Here is a 12,202-nt window from a genome sequence, read left to right on the forward strand (position 1 = left end):
GGCGCGGGGCTCTAAAGGGGCTAGGGTGTGAGGAGGTGGCCGGAGAACGTGCGGACGTGGGCGCGTCCACGGTGGGGACGTGGGCGAGAGGTTAGGGACGGGCTGATGGGTGGGGTCCGTGGGACAAAGAGAGAGCTTGCGAAGAGAAATGATGCTGACAGGACTGGCCCACCGGGCAGTGGGAGGGAGAGAGGGGAAAGAGCGCGCGGGCGGGCGCTCGGGCGCAGGCGCGCGTGCGGATTGGGCCGGCTTGGGCTAACTGGGCTAAATTGGATTTTTCCATTTTCAGGGAATCTCTAATGCCTTTTCCATTTATTTTCTCTAGGGTTTTCAATTCAAATTCAAACTAAATCAAACATGTGCAACAATTCAAAGAATATTTGGAGCTCAGCATGATGCAGCGTTTCATGACCCATATTATTTGTACAAAATAAAATAAGTAATCCTTCACCAATTAAGCTAAATCTACCGAAAAGAAAAAGAGAGAGAAAACAAGAGAGATAGAAGAGTAACACCTGAATTTGGTTGGTAATTAGAAAGAAATTTTATACCCCCAAATTCAGAGTGTTACAAGCACTGAGCAATCTTTTAACTTTGGCGTTGTCCTCGGACATCTTGTGAAGCTTCTGCTTTCGTGGCCACTGCTTGGATCAACATTTAGAGAGTGTTCTGCTATGCTTCTGTGAACTCCACACAAATATTTGATGACCAGGCGAATACATCTTTGTTATGAAATAAAAATATCTTGAGATCGGATTCCTACTTCGATGTTAACTAGTTACCAAAGAAGAATGTTGGGGACTTGTTCTCAAATACTATAAATTAAGAACAAGGCAACACAAAAGTTAATGGTTAAAGACCTTCGTCCTTCGAAGAATTATTTCCATTAGGATATAATGATCTATAGACGAAGGTCCTGAAGGACGTACCTTCATCATCTTAATAAATAATGGAAAGCAGGATCATATGACACATAAAAAACATGAATAATCATATGATATCATTCAGACATTTTAATTATATAATCATGAATAAACATGGATAATATTGAATTACATTTATACCTTCGGCTTGACAGAAGGTGAAAGTTCAAGTGTGACGTGCGAATGAATGCAAGTCAGCATGAACAGTACAGGGGTACTGTTTATCTATTTATAGGCACAGGACACAACCTGTGAGAGATTACATTCATGCCCTTTACAAATGCTTACAATCATAATACAAGCTATCACGGGTCGATTGGTCATTTCATCTTTAAGTCGGTTCACTCCTTCGTCTTGAGACATGCCATTATGTCGAAGCTTTATGGATGATAGTTTCGGCACTGCTTTTGAGAGGATCTGTCGAAGGTGTTTCTTCTTACTGGATCTTCGGCGACGAAGCATACCCCCAACAGTAGCCCCTCCGCGGTGCTAGATCATTTTTCCTAACGAGCTTGATCCGTGAAAAAGTCTCCTAGGCTTCGGAATGCCGAAGGTCCGAAAAACACCTTCCCTGAGCTCGTTGCCGAGAAATGATTAAAATATTCCCACCATGCGGTGGGTACACGCGTCCTGGCGATTCACCTTCTCGGGTTATGTGGCCCACCATTCAGTGGGTGCGGGCGACTGTTCGTCCGGTGCCGAAGACTTGACGATTCACCTTCCCACCTGCGGCACTATATAAACAAACAGGTAGGTGTGAAGTTACCATAGCATTCATTGCTATTGCACTGTTTTGCTGCCAAAAATTTGACCATAGCCGAAGCTTGTTCATCGCATTCAACCGAAGCACCGCTATTGGTTTTGCTTCGTCACAAGAGGAAGAGCTTCGGAAAAATTAAAAAGTCAACAACTTCATCAAAAATTGTGAGGAATCCATCATCAAATGGCAAGGGTACGCTCCACTGCTAGGGTTACATGTGATGGAGAAGAAGTCGAAGCTGCGGAAACCACTCCGATTTCCGAAGTGATGAAATAGTCGGGGCTGGTAGCGCCAGAGGATGTTTCTGACAAAGGTGCACCTGCCGCTGAAGCTGAGCAGGTTGGTGCTAAGGAAGGTGAATCTGAAGATGATTATAGTGCAGTGCCATCTAAACCCAGCCACCTGGAGTTTGGGAGGTCCACTGTTACCGAAGATGATATGCCTAAGTTGATGAAGTTAGGCTATTTCAGTGAGGCCAAAAAGGGACTAATTCGCTTTGGCGGAGAGGAAATTACTCCGAAGCCAGAAAAGGATGAGGTGGTAGTTTTTAAAAGCTTCTTTAAAGTAGGATTAAGATTTCCTTTGAATGAGATGATTGCGGATGTTTTGGGGAAGTTTGGGATTTATCTTCATCAACTAACTCCCAACGCCATCGTTAGACTTAGCGTCTACATCTGGGCTCTCCGAAGCCAAGGGGCAGAACTGCTTGCCGAAGGCTTCTGCCGGGCTCATGAGCTTCATTATCAGACAAAAGCTAGAGAAGATGGGCTGCACGAAAACTTTGGATGCTATAATTTTGTTTATCGCAAAGATGCGAAGACTCCAGTTATCAGCTATCGTACCAAATGGCTAGCTGACTGGAAGACTGAATGGTTTTATGTCAAAGTTGATGAGAAAAAGGAGAAGCTGGTTCAAAGCCCATTAAAATTAATCTTCGGAGAGACTAGGCCCCAATGCAACATGGCACCGGAGAATCCATGCCAGATTGCACTAGGCGAATTTCGATTTATTGCGGAGCACATTGGTACTAGAGATCTGGTGCAAGAATTCTTAGGTTTTAGAGTATTCCCGACTTTGAAAGAATGGGACATGCCAAAGCTCAAAGGGAAAAAGAAAGAGAAGGAACTTGTTTGGTTGCCCTATTACTATAAATTCAAGAAACACTTCAAAGAACCTTGCCAAGAGTGGTTAGACACGATTGAAGTTATGTGCAACGAGATCCTTGGCAACTATTCCAAAAAAGAAGATCAACTAATGACTGCAGCCTTCGGCACTCGACCAAAGCGAAGGTTGAACCGAGTGATGGATGCTCTGAACTTTGAGTATCCTGACTATGAGCGTTTGGACAGAGGTGCCAAAGGACAAAAGAAAAAGAGTTGCTAGCGCTCTGGATAAAGAAGCTGCTAAACTGGTGAAAAAGGATGAAAAAACTTTGAAGAAAAGAAAATTAAACCCTGAGTCGAAGGTAGCTGCTTCGAAGAAGAAGAAAACTGTGGCTCTGAAGCGAAAAATGACTGATATTGAGGATGAAGCTCCTTCAACACCTCCTGCTACCGATGTGGAAGAAAATTTAAAGGTAATGACTGAATCTTTGCCTGTCAAGCTAAGTCCACTAGGGCCACATCTGACGAAGCTTTTTCAGAAGGAAAAGGAGCCTTCGGCAGCTAAGAAGCCAGATGAGCCGAAAAACGAATAATTATTCATGTAGTTGAAGTTATCGAGCAGACGCCGCCGCTGGCATCGGCGTCAAAGACTCTAGCTGTTGAGAGCACTGCTGCTGCCGAAGCTGCACCCACTGAAGCCAAAAGTGCCAAAGCTGAAACCGCTGAAGATGTGAATCTAGATGCCACAGTCGCTGAAATTGATACCATGCTTCTGAATGCGGCCGCGGAAGAAGCTGCTGCAGCCGCTGAAGAGATCCCGGGCACAGTGGCTGGAAAAGGAAAGGAGAAAGCTGAGGATATTTCGGAAGAAGAGGACTTCAATTTTCAAGATATACTTGGGCAAGAATTATCGAAGGCTGAAAAAGAAGAACTGAAAGAATATGCTATATCTTGCGGGTATAGACCAGGTGCGTTACTCTTTGGGGGAGTCAACGAAGAAAACTTAGGATGCCTTCGGGACCACACTGGGGCGAAGGTTATCGGCACTATATCAAAGAGTGTTGGCTTCCCGAAGGTTGAAGCAGACTTCAGCAGGTACCGGTGGCAGCATATCGCCGGTAGTCTATTTTATGCTAACTTTAAGGTAAAATTCTTAATTTTTCGTTGTTTCGATATGAAGATTGTTTTTCAGACAAAGCTTATTTTATCAGAGCTTACTGCTGAGCAAAGTCCTAAGGATGCAACAAGACCTCGAGGACAAAAAGAATGAAGTTATAATTGAGGGCCTGGAGAAGAAGATTAAAGACCATGAGGCTACCCTGGAGAAAAAAGACTTCGTACTTCAAACCATGGAAGGTTCACTGGCGGAGGCCCAGGCCGAAATTGCTAGATTGAATAGTGAACTCTCCATGGAAAAGAAAAATTTTGAAGCCAAACTCAAAGTTGAAGCTGAGAAAAATTCAAATTTGCAAAAATCACAGAAAGAACTTCAAGAAAAATGCATAAACTTCAGCAAACAGTGCCTCCAGCGGCTGAAGCAGGTTTTCAACTTGGTTGGAACCAACACTGTGAAATTCAGTCCTTCGGTTGAGAACCTGCCGGAAACCTTCGAACATATTGTGGGCGAAGTTGATGCACTCGACGAAGTTATAGCTGGACACTCCGATTTCTACGCTCTGCTAGCTTCTCGGGGCACAGTTGTTGCCTTCATAAAATCTGGCTGCAAACAAGGAAAAAATGTCAACAGACCAAATTTTAGCTTATCAGCGACAGATTTAATTGATATCCCTAGCCTAGCTCGAAGTATAGGAAATAGATTTATAACTCAGATTTTGGTAAAAGGCGGGCGAAAAATGGCTGGCGACGAAGCTCGGAGCCACCTTAAGCCGGTAAGAAATTTGTGCCTGTTACTTTACCTTCTCCTTGAGCTCTGCAGTTCTCTCATACCGTTTTAATATGTACAGGATGACGATGCTGAGGAACAATGAGCCAAAGCTTAACAGGTGATCCGAAGCTCAGATGATCCGAAGCTCAATGATGTCAAAGCTGAAGACCCTGCTGAAAAGTTTTAGAGAAAATCTTGTAATATCGTTGTAATTTAAGAATCAGATACTAATTCTGTACATTTGTGCATATCTTGTAATATATTTTTACCTTTTTGTCCATGTTCGATCTGCTTTGCTATGGACGAAACTAGTATTTTTTGAGCCGAAGGCGAAAATCACCTTCCCTTCTTTTCGTACACAACGAAGCATGAAACTGCTTCTTTTTCTTTTTTGCCGAAGCCTTATCTTTATAGCCGAAGCATCTTCCTATGTCTGTATGTTATGATGATGATGATCCTATGTATGTCTAAATGAATGTTTATGAATGCAAATGTATGATGTAATGTGTCGTGCAAATGAATATCCAAACACACGCATACGAAGCCACAACCATAGCCTTTATTTCCTTGGGAATGACCGAAGTCTCTTTGCCTCTTATTTTTCGGCTTCACCGTTTATTTTTCGGTGTATCAGCGCTGACTTTTCACTGTAAGCTCTACATCCCCTTAGGAACGTCTTTTGAACTTCTTCGCCTTCTATTTCGGCGGTATCACGTTGACTTTTCGCGCTTCGCCTTATATTTCGGCGGAATCAGCGTTGACTTTTTGCTGTAAGCTCTACATTTCCTTTGGAACGACTTTTGAGCAGAAAACTTACATTGCGCTCCCTTAGGAACGGTGTCGGCGTTTCGACCCTGGGGGGTCCCTGGACCGATGAGTAAACTGTCGCCGCGTGCCCCACCCCAGATGGGTCGGCGCGAGACGGAGCACGAAGGGGGAAGCTAGAGGGAGACAGGCGTAAAAAGGGGAAACCCGCGACCTTCGTGTTGTCCCGCGCCCAGATCGGGTGCGCTTGCAGTAGGGGGTTACACGCGTCCGTGTGGAGGGAGCGAGAGGCGTGCACGTGCCGTCCCGTCCTCTTCCGCGCGGCCAACCTTCTCGTAAGAGAGCCCTGTACCTTCCTTTTATAGGCGTAAGGAGAGGGTCCAGGTGTACAATGGGGAGTGTAGCAATGTGCTAACGTGTCTAGCAGAGAGGAGCTAGCGCCCTAAGTACATGCCGTCGTGGCAGCTAGAGAGGTTTTGGCACCTTGTTCATGTGATGTCATGGCCGTCGAAGGAGCATTGGAGCCTTGCGGAAGGACAGCTGTCGAGGTTGTCGAGTCCTTGCTGACGTCTCCTTGCTTCCGTAAGGGGCTGAGAGCCGCCGTCGTCATGGAGCATGCGGGGCGCCATCATTATTTGTTTACCGGGGCGAGCCAGATGGGACGCCGGTCTTGTTCCCAGTATCCTGAGCTAGCTAGGGGTAGGGTAATGATGGCCCCTCCTGTGACGTGGTCGGTCCGAGCCCTGGGTCAGGCGAGGAGGAGGCTCCTCCGAGGTCGGGGTCGAGTCTGTCTTCCAAGGTCGAGGTCGAGTCCGAGCCCCGGGTCGGGCGAGGCGGAGACCGTCGTCTGGGGCCGAGACCGAGTCCGAGCCCTGGGGTCGGGCGAGGCAGAGTTCGTCGTCTTCCGGGGCCGAGCCCGAGTCCGAGCCCTGGGGTCGGGCGAGGCGGAGTTCGTCGTCTTCCGGGGCCAAGCCCGAGTCCGAGCCCTGGGGTCGGGCGAGGCGGAGTTCGTCGTCTTCCGGGGCCGAGCCCGAGTCCGAGCCCTGAGGTCGGGCGAGGCGGAGCTTCCTATGGCGCCCGAGGCCGGACTTGGCTGCTGTCAGCCTCACTCTGTCGAGCGGCACAGCAGTCGGAGCGATGCAGGCGACGCTGTCTTCTTGTCAGGTCGGTCAGTGGAGCGGCGAAGTGACTACGGTCACTTCGGCTCTGTCGACTGATGAGAGCGCGTCAGGATAAGGTGTCAGGCCATCCTTGCATTAAATGCTCCTGCGATACGGTCGGTCGGCGTGGCGATCTGGCCAAGGTTGCTTCTTGGCAAAGACTGGGCCTCGGGCGAGCCGAAGGTGTGTCCGTTGCCTGAGGGGGCCCTCGGGCGAGACGTAAATCCTCCGGGGTCGGCTGCCCTTGCCCGAGGCTGGGCTCGGGCGAGGCGAGATCGTGTCCCTTGAGTGGACCGAGCCTTGACTTAATCGCACCCATCAGGCCTTTGCAGCTTTGTGCTGATGGGGGTTACCAGCTGAGATTAGGAGACTTGGGGGTACCCCTAATTATGGTCCCCGACAGTAGCCCCCGAGCCTCGAAGGGAGTGTTAATACTCGCTTGGAGGCTTTTGTCGCACTTTTTTGCAAGGGGACCGGCCTTTCCCGGTTGCGTTTCGTTCCGGTGGGTGTAGCCCCCGAGGCCTCGGAGGAGTGGTTTGACTCCTTCGAGGTCTTAATGCGTTTCGTGATGCTTCGGCCGGTCTGGTTGTTCCCTCATGCGAACTGGCCGTAGCCCGGGTGCACAATCGAGTCCCAAGTTCTCGGGCTGGTATGTTGACGCTGTCAACGGTTTGGCCGGAGCCGTGTTTGCGAGAGCAGCCCCCGAGCCTCCGCACAGGGCGAGAGGATGGTCAAGGACAGACTCGGCTTTTTTCATACGCCCCTGCGTCGCCTTTCCGCAAGGAGGAGGGGGGGAAAACGCCATGTTGCCCTTGGAGGGCGCCGGACATGGTGTCTCCAGCGAGCTGCTAACAGGTAATCTGAGTGGACGCCCGTGCCCCATTCGTTAGGGGTCGGCTAGTGGCCCGGAGGCACGCTCCAAAAGTACCTGCGGGTGATTTGCCGGACCCGGTCCCCTTTTGTCGGGGTTCGAGGGCTCGATGCCTCCCTCTGGTGGGATTCCGTTACAAGATCTTTCCCGTAGGTCTCGGAAATGTCCTAGGGTACCTCGGGAGCATAGCCCGAGCCTTGGTTATGTATCGAACGTACCCAGGGTCATCCCTCGCTCTGCGTCTGAGGCGGCTGTCGAACCCTTCGGGGGCCAGCCTACGAACCCCTGATCAGTAGTGGGCACGGAGCCCGAGTGGCCGTTGAACCCTTTCGAGGGGCCGGCCTTCGAACCTCTGACCAGTAGTGGGCGCGGAGCCCGAGTGCTCTGAGGCGGCTGTTGAACCCTTCCAAGGGGCCAGCCTTTGAACCTCTGATCAGTAGGGGGGCTCAGGGCCCGCTTCCTTCGCGGAGAAGGATCCCTTTCGGGGTATCCCCTTTCCAAGTCCCTATGGCAAGAGAGAGAGAAAGAGGAAGTGGAAAGGGATACGAAATCGAATGACGCGGCGTACCTTTTTTGACGCGGTCATTATGGCGGAGGTGAAGCGTCGCCTGCTTCGCCCGCCAAAGGTGCCGCCCGTCCTGCCGCAGAGTTAATGCGACGGGACGAGTGGTTCACGGGGCGGCCGTTGCGCGTGCGCGAGCCGTTCGAGGGACGGAACACGGGCGCGTCGTCTTCACGCCGTGGGAGAGGGTTCTCTCGCTGTCCCAGGAGGGGACGTGAGCTTGCTGACGACTTGACCGCTGCTTCCGCCCTCCTGCCACCGCCATTACTGCTGGCTCATTTCTGGCAGTATCGGCCGTCGCGCCTTCTCCCGCGGCTTACTGACCCGTGGCTGATGTGCTCGGTTTGCACCGTTGGGTGATGCGCTGGGTTGCCTCGAGTCGCGGTACTGGTTCCGTAGTCGAGGAGGCACGGTAGTGGCGAGTGGCGGTGCAGTTTTTTGCACGTAGTAACCGGCGCGTTGGTTACATGACGTGTGGGCCTGCGCCTCCATGCTGGACGCGCCGAAGTCGAAAGGGTGCACCCCCTTGGTGCGGTTGCATGCCGCCTGCATGGCAGTCCGTCCTTTTGCTCGCTGGTCTGGGCGAAAGTGGAGGAATGCTTGTAACCGCCGGGCAGTTACGCGCACCGCGCGCGGCGGTTTTGGCTCCTTCTGTCCTGGGCCAGCTTGCGTGACGCGTGGGACCCAGCCCCCGTGTCGTAGGGGGATGACCTTGGAGCGTGTTGGAGAAGACTCAGCCCGCGACGGCTGAGGACGCAAGTGGGGAGAGTTGCCTTTAAAAGGAGGGTGACCCCCTTGGAAGGCAACCATGTCTTCGCGCTCCCCTTATGCATCGCGTCTTTCCACCTTCCAAGCCCCCGGATGGGGAACACTCGCAGTTCTTCCGCCTTGTCGTTGGAGGAACACAACTTCGCGGAAGTTGGTACCTTTTAGCCATCGTTCGGCTTCAAGGATTTTCATCAGCCAGCCCGGCCGCATCCCCTCGCCGGTGGTCACCCAAGACGGTGACCACCATCTCCTGGTTGGGGAGAAGCAAGCCGGGCTGCGGCCTCTGCCCCTCCCTCAGCTTCAAGGATGTTCATCATCAGTGCTGGGGAGGGGAGTGCGCCAAGTTGGGGTCGGTCTCCGCGCGGGCAGCGGCCCGCTCCTTCCCTCAGCGATCGGGGGAAGGGCGTTCATCGTTCGTGGCGCTGGCAGCTGCCGCGTGTCCGGCTCTCCGGTCCGAGCGACTTCGGCGCTGCTTCCGGTGCCACCTTCCGCTGCGGCAGCCGGAAGAGGTTTCTTCGCCGACGAGATAGTTGGTGCCGCCCGCGGACTGACCTCCAACTCTACGGCCTTCTGCTCGTCCTCGCCCCTCGAGTGGGGACGTGGGCGAGGGCCTTATGGCAACAGCATCGGCCCTGAGGTCATCGCTGCTGCTGTTCGGCCGCTCAGAGCAGAAGTCGTTGTCGCTGCTGCTGGAGCGGGCGGCGGCGAGCCATCCGTTGGCCTTCTGTTGCTCCACAGACCCTCCAATCGTGGGGGGTTGTTCGTACCTGCGGAGGTGGAACCGGAGTTCCGTTTGTAATGGCACCTTGAGTGCCGGTGTCTGTTCATTGTGGCTGTCGGGGCTTGAACATGTATGTATTTTTGGCACGGAGCCGTGTTTTTTCCTCATTTCGAGCACTAGGACTCGCTTGTCGGCTATCTAAACCGCTTCACCTAGCGTGAGTTGCCTCGTGCGAAGGTGACGAGTGAGGTATCCGTATCCCAGAGGTGTAGGAGTCCCTCGGCTCGGTCGGCCTTGCTGCCCGAGGCTTCTCTTGCTTAGTTAAAGGAACCCTCGGCCGCTCTTCGATGAGCCGAAGGCGGAGGCAGTGGTGTCAGTGTGGACAGAGGCAGAGTTGGCTCGAAAAGAAGACTTAGTCGGCCGGAGTCTGACCGGGCCGTCCACCGGCGGGACCGGCGCTGGTGTTGAGTTGCCGAGGCCATGAGCCGGGCTGATGTCCTCGGGGGACAGCTGGCTGAGGCTTCGGGCCGGTCGAGCCGTCTGCTCGGGCCGGATTCCTGGAGGAGACCCTGGCGGCGATGGTCCGGGCGCGGTGCTGATGTCATCCTTCGGAGCAGAGATCCTTCGACCGCGTTGCCGTCCGAGGCTCGGTCGAACTTCGCCGAAGGTGTAGTTGACGTTGAGGGTGCTGCTGCTCCCCCTCCGTCAAGGTCCGAGCCTGTAGGATCGGTTTATCTTGTAGTGCGCGTATGTTTTCTGCGGCCGCCAAGGCCCAAACATACTGTCGTTGTGTTGTAAAGCTGCGTTTCTTTTCCTCTTGTTTCGGATATCAAGACTTATCTGTCGGTAACAGAATTGTTTGTCCGAGCGAGAGTTACTTTTCACGGAAGGTGATGAGTGAGGTATCCGTATCCCGGAGGCGTAGGAGTCCCTCGGCTTGGTCGGCCTTGCTGCTTACGTGTACTCTTACTCATCCGTAGGATTCTGCTATCGATATAGTCGAGAAGGCACGAAAAATCGTTTCGGCAGAAGAGTTTTCGAGCGTGAAGACTTGTTCGGTCCGCGGAATCGCTTATCCGAGCGTGAGTTACTTATCGCAGAAGGTGATGAGTGAGGTATCCGTATCCCGGAGGCGTAGGAGTCCCTCGGCTCGGTCAGCCTTGGCTGCTTACGTGTACTCTGTCGTTTTCAGGATCCCACTTTCGAAGTAGTCGAAAAGCACGAAAGACGTTCTGGCACAAAAGACTTTTTCCGAGGAAAATTTTGACGCAGAGGGGGTTCCCCCCTTCTAGCCCCCGAGGGAGGGTCGGGCTTTGTCGAGGCAAGGCTGACCCTTCCTTGATGGTTAGACTTCATATGTGAACGAGGTGTATGAACAACTTGAAAGCATCTTAAGGGTAGAAGCGACGTAGCTGTTGGATGTTCCAAGCGTTGCTATAGACCTCGCCTTGACTGTTGGCCAGCTTGTATGTCCCGGGCTTCAGAACCTTGGCGATGACGAACGACCCTTCCCAGGGAGGCGTGAGCTTGTGCCGCCCTCGGGCGTCTTGTCGCAGCCGAAGCACCAAGTCGCCCACCTGGAGGTCTCGGGACCGAACCCCTCGGGCGTGGTAGCGTCGCAGGGACTGCTGATACCGCGCCGAGTGTAGTAAGGCCATGTCCCGAGCCTCTTCCAGCTGGTCCAGTGAGTCTTCTCGGTTTGTTCGATTGCTTTGGTCGTCGTACGCCCTCGCCCTCGGGGAACCGTATTCTAAGTCTGTGGGCAAGATGGCCTCGGCCCCATAGACTAGAAAGAACGGTGTGAAGCCCGTGGCTCGGCTCGGCGTCGTCCTCAGACTCCAGACCACCGAGGGGAGCTCCTTCATCCATCGCTTGCCGAACTTGTTGAGGTCGTTGTAGATCCGTGGCTTGAGTCCTTGCAGAATCATGCCGTTGGCACGCTCTACTTGCCCATTCGTCATGGGGTGAGCCACGACGGCCTAGTCCACCCGGATGTGGTGATCCTCGCAGAAGTCCAGGAACTTTCTGTCGGTGAACTGGGTGCCGTTGTCGGTGATGATGGAGTTCGGGACCCCGAAACGATGGATGATGTTGGTGAAGAATGCCACCGCCTGTTCGGACCTGATGCTGTTCAGGGGCCGGACCTCGATCCACTTGGAGAATTTATCGATGGCGACCAGGAGGTGCGTGTAGCCCCCGGGTGCCTTCTGCAAGGGGTCGACGAGGTCCAGACCCCATACAGCAAACGGCCAGGTGATGGGTATCGTCTGCAAAGCCTGAGCGGGCAGGTGGGTCTACCTTGCGTAGATTTGACACCCTTGGCAGGTGCGGACAATTCTAGTGGCGTCGGCCACCGTGGTCAGCCAATAGAGACCTTGTCGGAAGGCGTTTCCAACAAGGGCTCGGGGCGCTGCGTGGTGACCGCAAGCCCCCGAGTGTATTTCTTGTAAGAGCTCCTTGCCATCGGTGATGGATATGCATCGCTGGAGGATGCCTGAGGGGCTGCGGTGGTAGAGCTCCTTCTCGTCCCCCAGCAAGACGAACGACTTGGTGCGCCGCGCCAGTCACCGAGCCTCGGCTCGGTCGAGGGGCAGGTCTCCTCGGTGGAGATATTGCAGGTACGGGGTCTGCCAGTTTCGATTAGGCGTGACCCCGCTCCGCTCTTCCTCGACGCGCAGTGCCTC

The sequence above is a fragment of the Zea mays genome, chromosome 5 (genome assembly GCF_902167145.1).
Source record: "Zea mays cultivar B73 chromosome 5, Zm-B73-REFERENCE-NAM-5.0, whole genome shotgun sequence".
Lineage (NCBI taxonomy): Eukaryota > Viridiplantae > Streptophyta > Magnoliopsida > Poales > Poaceae > Zea > Zea mays.